This window comes from Otolemur garnettii, unplaced genomic scaffold, assembly GCF_000181295.1.
Source record: "Otolemur garnettii isolate 467f Iridium unplaced genomic scaffold, OtoGar3 scaffold00141, whole genome shotgun sequence".
NCBI lineage: Eukaryota > Metazoa > Chordata > Mammalia > Primates > Galagidae > Otolemur > Otolemur garnettii.
In genome coordinates, this window is record NW_003852536.1 from 3,731,770 (window position 1) to 3,741,345 (window position 9,576).

The window sequence follows — 9,576 nt, forward strand, 5'->3', positions numbered from 1 at the left end:
ATCTTTTGATAATAAAATGTAATTAAGCCAGTGGTAAAACTGATTTTAGCAAGAAGTTGATGCAAATTTTCTTTGTAACAGCGCCAATACTCTTGGTTCTTCAGAGTCTTTTGAATTAAGATGAAAATTTGGAGAATAAAGGAACAATGATTTAAATCTAATGATTAGGATCCTGGGTAGATTCCTTTTATGATCTGAGAGGTTCTGGCATAGAATTGGGAGGGCAAAGTGAGAGTCTACAAGAAAAGAGAGGAGGCCAGTCCAGGGCTAAGGAAGACTTTAATAGAGGCGGAAAAGGGAACGGAGACTGACCAGGTGTCAGCTCCCCTCCCACATAGCTGCAAAGGCTTTTTTTAGCCTTATCTGTAGAGCTGGAATGGGGAAGTGAGCCCGGTGTACTGCCTAGGGCTCTCTCTGTGCAGGAGGGGGGCTGTCATGATCAGGGACCTGTACCGGTAGGATGTTTCCCAGAAATTCTGTTGGTGAAGCACTCCAGGAGTCTGGGGAGGGGATTGGTTGTTTTCTAAAATGGCTACACTCTCATCAGGGTTATGAGAATTCCTTTCCCATGTTTACTCCTCCTCAGGCAGAAAATACTTTGGTGTAGGGCTAGAGTTCATGGACATTTTCTAAATGTTAGAACTACTGTATTTTCCTTATCTTATATTCCACATCACGTTTATTTTTCCCGTTCCTTGTCATGCTTTTCTTGCCATGTCTCACTTTAAAGAGCCATTCAAACACTAAATACTGCTTCCCCCTCTTTCAAAACCTTACAGGGGTAAATGGTTCAGAGAGTAAAAGACCTCTCCCCTCTCTCTGTCTTATAAATGTCGATCCCAACTGAGAAATATAATAAAAAGGATGGCCTGTGGAAAAGAAAGCATCAGCTTTACATTAGTAAAAGCTGGATTAGAGAGCATGCATTAGGCTTGTAGACAAGTGAGCTTGCTTGCACTTGAATCAGAAAGCTACAGCCCACACCATGGAGTAGGCAATTTTGGCATGGGGGGAGCATTTGGGCCAACTTGTCCTCCAAACAAAAGCACCCCAGACTGGGCTAAGTGCTCAGTACTCTGCTCCTCCCCTCCCCATCAGATAAGTCTCTGGGGAGGAAGGGGTAAGGGACAGGAGCGGTCAGAGAGTGTAAGTTTAATCCACGGGAAACAAGAGGACAGGAAGACAGGAAGTTGTTCCACCACAGAGCTGTTCACGCCTAAACTTGGGCTTTCCCAAAGCATGTGAGCGTTCCTTCCTATAGTAGAGGACCCGTGCTCTCATAAGTTGAATTCCTGGGGAGACAGACTCTGAGATGGAGGTTGGGCTGCAGGAAGTTTGTGAAGGAGTGAAGTGGGCAGGATCTGGCAGGGGGAAAGTGAGGTGCAGTCACAACTAAGACCTCAGCTGATCCCCTGTGGGGGAGTAGGTATGGGGGCTGGGAGAGAGGGGCCACCATGTGGAGGCATGGGTATGCCTGCAGACTCCTGAGATTTATAAAGTCCGGGGGGCTGTACAGTCACCGGGAAGGAAGCATAACCTGCTATACAATGGCTCTCTCAGTAGAGGGCAATTCCTGGAAAGGGGACATGAGAGGTGTCAGTGGCCAGCACTCACAGCAGGAAGGGAAATGGCTGCTTCCAGCCTCAGTGAAGAGGGTTGCAGATCTGGGCAGTGACTACAGCATCCACTACCATGCTGGAGGAGCCCAAACGCAAGACATATACCACACTCTGTTTAAGGACTGAAATGTGAGGTGTTAGGGTTCCGTCTTCAGCCTACATACATCCAACAAGTACCCAGCAAGCATTGCCACTTGGCCCTTCCTCCATGCCATGAAGCATGGAAGCTTTCAAATGTCTCCCAGCTGTCAAACTCTTATCTATGTATTTACAGCAGTTCCCTATCACCCACATCACTGCCTGAGCTCTGCCCCGGTCCCATCCCCGCCACTCCCTTCTTGTAGAGGTACCACCAAGGTTTATCCCTTTCTTTTTATTCTCCTTTATCTTTTAGAATCATTCCTCAGTAAGTGACCCACTTTTTCTTTTATTTTCAAGCTCTCTTTCTCAACTGGCACCTTCTCTTTTCCCACTTCTACGGGCACTGTCTAGTTTCTCGCATTCTTAATTTTTGAAGTCTCACCACCATGGGTCTCCTTCTAGCTAACACTCATCCCAAATTCAGGTAGGGATGCAACATTATTTCTAGAACTCAACTTATTATCTATCTTGAGCCTCCCGTTTTCCCAGTGGTTGGAAACCTCCTTTCTGCCTGGGATTGTGATGCGGGAGGGAAGCCAGTGGCTTATGTGGTAGCAATTCCCTGGACAGAGAGTGGCTGTTGGTTTGGATTGTCCGTGCACACTGGCATCCTTTGAGATGTCAGTCGTCTTGATTGCCTGTTGGTTGTTAGCAAGTTACAAATCAATACTGCTCTGTCCCTCAGTCCCCTCATTTCCCCTTGCTAGTGTTCTGGAACCACAGTGCAGGTGCTGCACTGTCACACAGCATTAGAATCTCAGAAGCTGCCGAAAGCCCTGTGCAAACTCAGAAAGCCTAGTCACACAGGGATTATTGTGTTGCTGCCCAGGTTATGTTGTGCCCCAGGAATCCCTGAGGAGTCTGAAAGCCTTCGTTAACCACAGGGACATGTCTGTCTCTGGTGCTTCCTTCCATCCAGACTCACAAGGAAAGGAGACACAATTTTCCTCTTCTTTTGGAATGCCAAGCTTGGCAGTTTGTTGACTTATCTTCCCATTCATGCTGGCCCCACGGGGCAGGTTATAGTAGTCGTGCCCAACATTTTTGGCACCAGGAACCAGTTTCATGGACAGACAATTTTTCCACAGATGGGGAGGGGGCGATGGGACCGGGGCAGAGCTCAGGCAGTGATGAGGGTGATGGGGGACCGCTGTAAATACAGATGAAGCTTTGCTTGCTTGCCCCCGCTCACAGCTGCTGTTCCCTGGTTCCTAACAGGCCACAAACCAGAAACTTATTGGCACTAGGGAATCGTTCCAGGGAAGACAATTTTTTTCACTAGGCAGGGGTGGGAATGGGACAGGAGGCAGAGCTCAAGTGGTAACACTGTGCAGCAGGTCTGTGGCCTAGGGGTTGGGGACTGCAGGACAGGACTGACCCTTACCCAGAGACTCATCCAGTTATTCCTGCACTCTCTTCTTGCGGCTAGCCTGAGGGTCTTTTCTGGTGGAGGTGGTTTACAAGTGGGCATGAAAATTTGTTCTTACAACATCATACATTCTCCCTAATTCGGTTTTAAGCCTCTAAGTGGTTTCCACTTTCCACTGAGGGCTAGGCTTTTGAAGCTAAACAGCCAGGAGAAGACTTCTTTCCTTGTTTTTCTGCACTGTCATCTTTTTCCAGAGGCAAGGATCTTCTAACCCACTGAATGGTCAGTAAGAGATAAGGCGAATAAGAAACCAGAGAAGAGCAGTTAATATATTTTGAAATATACTGTAGTGTTTTTGCCACATTTAGACAAAGTGCCAGTGCAGAACTTAGCTCTTAAGAAGTTTCAATAAATACCAGTTTCTCCCCCATCTCTTCTCTATCCTCTTGTCCTCAATTTGCCATTTTCTCTTTAACTCAGTTTGATGAAACTTTCAACTTCATTACACCGTGAAATGACTCCAACCAAGGTAATCAATGACTTCCCAACTATAAAATTCAGTAGACACTTATCAGATTTTATCTTCTGTTTTACCTCTGTGCAGCATTCACGCTGCCAAATACTGCCCTCTTTTTGAAACTCTCTCCTATCTTGGCTTTCATAACACATTCTGCTTCTTTTCTTACCCATTTCGTTATTTTTTCTCCATCTCCTTCTGCCCCCCAGTGTTGGTGTTGCCCAAGGTTTGGTTCTTATATCACATTGCTGCTTGGAGCCACTTACCCCATGCTCTGATGCGGACCTGTATTTTCAGACCAAGTCTTTTGTTCAGATCTCCTTTTTCTATATTCCAGAATTCCTCTGATATTAAGTTGGTAGAGTGCTTGGCACAGAGTGAGAACTGAATCATGTTAGCTATTCTGTTTAGTACTGTATCTACTTAGAAGTCTCACAGGTGTACTTACATTTTAACATGTCCAAAATAGCTCATCTTCTTTTCTCTTTATAACTCTGCCTCTCGACAAAATAAGCAATAACAACCATTGTGTATGCATGCTCACACACGCTCACACTCTCTCTCTATACACACACACTCTCTCTCTCCATGCCTCCTCCCAGTGCTGGGAGAGAAGAATTCTCACATCATCCTTCATTCCTCCTTTTATTCACCAACCCTCCGCCCATCATCTGATCACTCATTCCTGTTGATTATACATCATAAGTTATTCTGGAGACCCTTCCTTTTTCTTCTCTCCACTGTTCTTGCATTATGTATAATCATCTCCCCTCTCACAAACTTCAAGTTTAACTCAAATGTCTGCGTGTCAGAAAACCTTCCCTGCACCCATTTTCTTTCCTTGGACTCCCTAATGTTATTATCTCTTGCCATTTTTGAATGCTTTTTCTACCACCTGGGATAGTCTCCTTCCCCTGTCTGATGAACTTCTGATGTCATTTTAACACTCAGCTAAGCCACCAGTAACCTCTCTTTAGATTGACCTGGCTCATTCCCTCTCATTCCACTATTGTTTCCTATGGCTTCTCATATCCCTTTATACATATTTCTATTGCAACATTTATTTATAGTATGGTTCCTTGTGCATGTTGATTCAAATACCTGGAGCATCTTGGTAAAGTAGGCTCTGTGTTGAACTTGTATCCATCCCTACACCTTTGTCTGTATAGTCAACAAATGTTTATGGGATTAATTTGAAGTAAATGTTAAATTGTGAACTATATGATTTGAGGTTTAAAACTTTTTATCAGGGAAGAAAATGAGTAGGTAAATATGCATATATTTATGGAATCTCGACTGGAGATTTAAGAAAAAGAGGTTATGGAAACCTATCATTAAAGAGAAAATGCATGAAGAGTAACAAAAGTTACTCTTTGCCCTTTTTATCACGTTTTATAAATTTTCCCTACTGGATTATCCAAAGAAACTTCTCTTAAATAAGATTTCATGTAACTCAAGGACTTTGTCAGATATTTGGAAGAAGATATCTATAAGGAAGTAACTTATCAGAAGAACAGGAGTGGAAAGGGTGGAAAGAGACCTAACCTCGGTGAACATGATATCATATGACTTCTGTGTTCAGTAAATTGTTATTTGTTGAGCATTTTTTACTCAAGGATCCCAAAAACCCTTTGAATGGAGCAAAAAAAAAGTTAAGGAGTTTAAACTAGACACCAAAGTCCAATGACTTTCTGAATTTTTAATACCTTGATGTGGAACTAAGGAAGGCAACTCTTCTTTGGTAATCATGGACATTGATTCTGAGTTGTGATTCATGCCCATTGTCATGGCTCAACATAAGCTTTATCCATCCAGGTGACTGGCTGTCACACAAATTGCCCTTCTGACTTTTTGATTCTTGATTCTGTGGTTTCTACTTAAGAGATAATTCTACTTAAGAGATAAAATTCTGCAGTCTTCAACTGTACATTTTTTAAGAAAAAAGTTTGAGAAACTAGCCAAGGGCAAGCGTCTCTAAAAATATTTAACATTAATATAGTTAATAATGCATGAAAAAGGCAATTTGTTGGAAAATATTTGTCAAACAGAAACACAAACAAATGTAGAAAAGATATTATTTTAATTAATTTTGTGCTTTGAACACCTGTTAACCTAAATATATTTCATTTGGTAATAACTGATAATTTTTTCATATACTTGAGCACACATCTAAATAAGAAACACAGAAAACAGTTTGCCAAAGACAGGATTTTTTTTAATAGGAATTTAAAATTGAAGTTTCATCTGAGATCCCAAGATACAAAGGCATGAAATTTCCAGCCAGGTCGCTGTTATGAAGGATGATAGTCTATGACTCAAATACTCTCATCCATGTAAAAGATATAAAGTAGTAGAGACAGTTTGAGATAGAGGAGATTTGTGAAGGGGAGAGTTGTGCTCACCACCTCCAACGGAGAGGAGGTGAGGGTCCTCCTTGTGCTTGTGGCAGGAGGTTTCCCCAGGATCATGTGGACGGCTTGGAATGTGTTCCCTGAAATGGATAGGTGGGAGAATCCGATCTAAGGTCTGTGGACTAGGTCTGACTCTCATTCAGAAAACTGGGAAACAGCCTGCCCAGCTGCTTCTTTGGTAGAACCAAGGATAGCATGGATTGCCAGACAAAGGATGTTTGAATGTCACTGTGGCCCAGATAAAGTCCCACGGGAGAGAGAGAACTGGCTTGAGGCCATTTGGAGTTCTGTCTAGGAGACTTTGTGTCAGAGGGTGAGAGGACTCTAATAGTGAGACTCTAACTGGGCTAAGGAGACAGAAGTTGAGGGGTGATCAGAAGTAGCTGGCTGAGAGAAGGTGTAGCACCCACATCACAGGTGTCACAGTTAGGGTAGCCCAGAAGCAAGAGTAACTTTTAGAGTAAGTCCAAAAAGCTCCCGGACATCTAGCCTGAAATACATGCCAGCAGGCACATGGGCATGTGACCTGTACAGTGTATGGGGTCTTGTACTTGGGTTAATGTTCTAATCTCATACTCTTATAATTTCTAATTCTTCTTCAATGAGAGACTTGGCATTTCATTACACACTGGGCCCTGCCAATCATGTAGCTAGTTCTGTGTGCTAGACAGAGCACAAAGCTGGCCAACAGTGGTACCAGCTGGGTAAGAACTGTTTTATCCTTCAACCAGAGATTGACTTGTGGATTGGAAGAGAAAAATAAGATGGAGAAATAGAGCAGCTGAGCCTGCCTGCTTTCTCTCCTTTAAAGCTTTGATTAAAATCTAATTACTGAGTCAAGATGGTGTTTGCAGCTTAAAATGATCATAGCTGGGTATAGACAATAGAAAAATTCTGAGATAGGATTTCCTGCTACTATAAAAAGCAAACTAATATTATCTAATGAAATAGTACAGCATAGTGCAGAAATAGTACAGAATCAACAACTGAAGGACTTCATAGTGGATTGAAAAAAAATGAGGTGTAGATTTGAAACTTTCTAGTTGATGCTGAAAGTATTTTCGTTGGTAGAAGAAATTCTGTTTTAAAATGGATGGTGAAAGTTTCTGGAATAGGACTTCATGTACATGAGATAGCTGAGTTGGAAGGAGTTGAAGTAATTATCCAGGTGAAACTTGGAAATTTATTATTTTCTCTGCTAACCTTTGAGCTGGAAACTTCAGTCCCCAAAGAGCAGATTCTGAATAAGCGGAAATGCACACAACCTCAGTGAGTCAAAATTATACACTAAAATGATGCTCTGGAATTACAATATGTATGTATTATTTTATTGCATACTACGATTCTCCTGCACAGCCAGGAATAATAATCATGGTATGCTTGTTGCTTTGGAATTAGAACATGAATTCTAGCTTTATGCCTCACAGCAGTTATTTAATCATGGTCAGTAACTTTCCATGACCTGAGTGTCCTGAAATATTAAATGTAATCTCCAGAGATTGCTTAAGTTGCTAAAAGATTTAACTGTCTGAGAGGAAGAGAGAATATGAATGAAAAAATTTTCATTCATACTGTAATAACATAGCAGGAAAAAAAAGATCAGTGAAATAAGAGTGAAGTTTCCATAGGGCTTTATATATCCCCATCTCATGTGGCACCAGATTAGTGACATCTCTGGGCCTTGGATATACTCATATGTTCCTATATAGGGACCTGGCCTATGCCTTAAAAAAGGAGAAACAGACAATTAGTAGTGACAAGTATTACAATTGACACTACATCTTAGTTCAGGCTATTATAACAAAAATACCACAGACTGGGAGGCTTAACCAATAGACATTTATTTCTCACAGTTCTGGAGGCTGGGAAGTTCAAGATCAAGTTACTGGCTCATCCAATGTCCAAGAGGGCCTGCTTCCTAGATGTCTAGGTCCTGCTTCCTGGATGTCTATCTTCTTGTTGTATCTACCCATGGTGGAAAGCAGAGAATAACGAAGCAAGTTGTCCTTGCTCTTCTTATAAGGGCACTAATTCCATTCATGAGGGCTCCATCCTCAGACCTGTTTACTTGCCAAAGTCCCAACCTCCTAATACTATCACATTGGAGGTTAGGATTTCAACATATGAATTTTGAGGGGACATGTTTAGTCCATAGCATATTACTTATACCTCTACTTAAATTATGCTCTATTTGAAATTGCTCTATTAATCATCTAGGGTATTCACTAATTACAACTGTAGAATTAACACGATTATTTCAGACACCGACCACAGCAGAGGATAGCTGGCTGCCCATCAAATCTATTTCTTTTTCTTCCTGAGCCAGACTTCCTTTTTAGCCTGCCTTGTAGTCAGATGCCTTGGGAGAGTTTTAACTAGTGGGATGTGAGTGTAAGTGATGTACGTAAAACCTTGCTTGAGCGATTCTCCACATTTCCCCCCTTTTGCCAACCTGATTGATTATACGGTGAACGTGTCAAGGTCTAACATGGAAGAAACTTGAGCCTATGAATTAAAGCTCAGCAGAACCTTGTTTGCTATATAGGAATTTAGAAAGATGAGAAATTTACTTCTGTTGTTTTGTGTCCAAGTAGATTTTTTAGTTTGTTTTGAGCAGTTATGTAGCAGCTAGAGTTCCATTAATGTACATATATTCAATTTATGGTAAAGGAATTTTAACTTGCTCACTACTATGTGTTAGGTACCAATATTTTATAAAATTTAATTTGTATAAGCTGTTGAAGTAATAATCACCATTTCACATATGAGGAAAGTAAGGCTTAGAAGAATTAAGCAACATAGCTGAGACATAGTACACAGAGGATCTGAACTCAGGTATGCAAGTCTCCAAAGAGTGTTTATATTCTTTTCAATAAACCATTTTGCATCCCAAGAGGAAAATACTGTATAAAATGTACATATTTCACAGATTTATTTGTGCATTTCATTGTACATTCAATAATTTATTCAACAAATACTTATTCTGGGCAGTGCCTATGGCTCAAAAGGGTAGGGTGCTGGCCCCATATGCCAGAGGTGGTGGGTTAAAACCCAGCCCCAGCAAACAAAACAAAACAAAACAAGATACTGATTCTATTAAGATAGAGAAACAGTAACTTAATTGTTGTTACCTAATACTCTGATCTGAATGTCTCTGTCCCCCAAAATTGATATCTTGAAATCCTAACTCTAAGGTATTTTAAGAGGTGGGACCTTTGGGAGGTGATTCAGTCATGGGAGTAAAGCTCTTGAGAATGAGATTAGTATCCTCAAAAAAGTGGCTCACGAGACTCCTTCACACCTTTCTTCAGACACAGTGAAAAGGCATCATCTATGAACCAGGAAACTGATGGTCGCCAGACACCAAATTTGCCTGTGTCTTGATCTTGGATATTTCAGCCCCCAGAACGATGAAAGATAAATTTCTGTTGCTTAAAAGTCATCTTGTCTAGGATATTTTGTTATAGCAGTCCCAACAGACTAAAACACCTGACATCCTGAGATTTTTTTTTTTTTTTT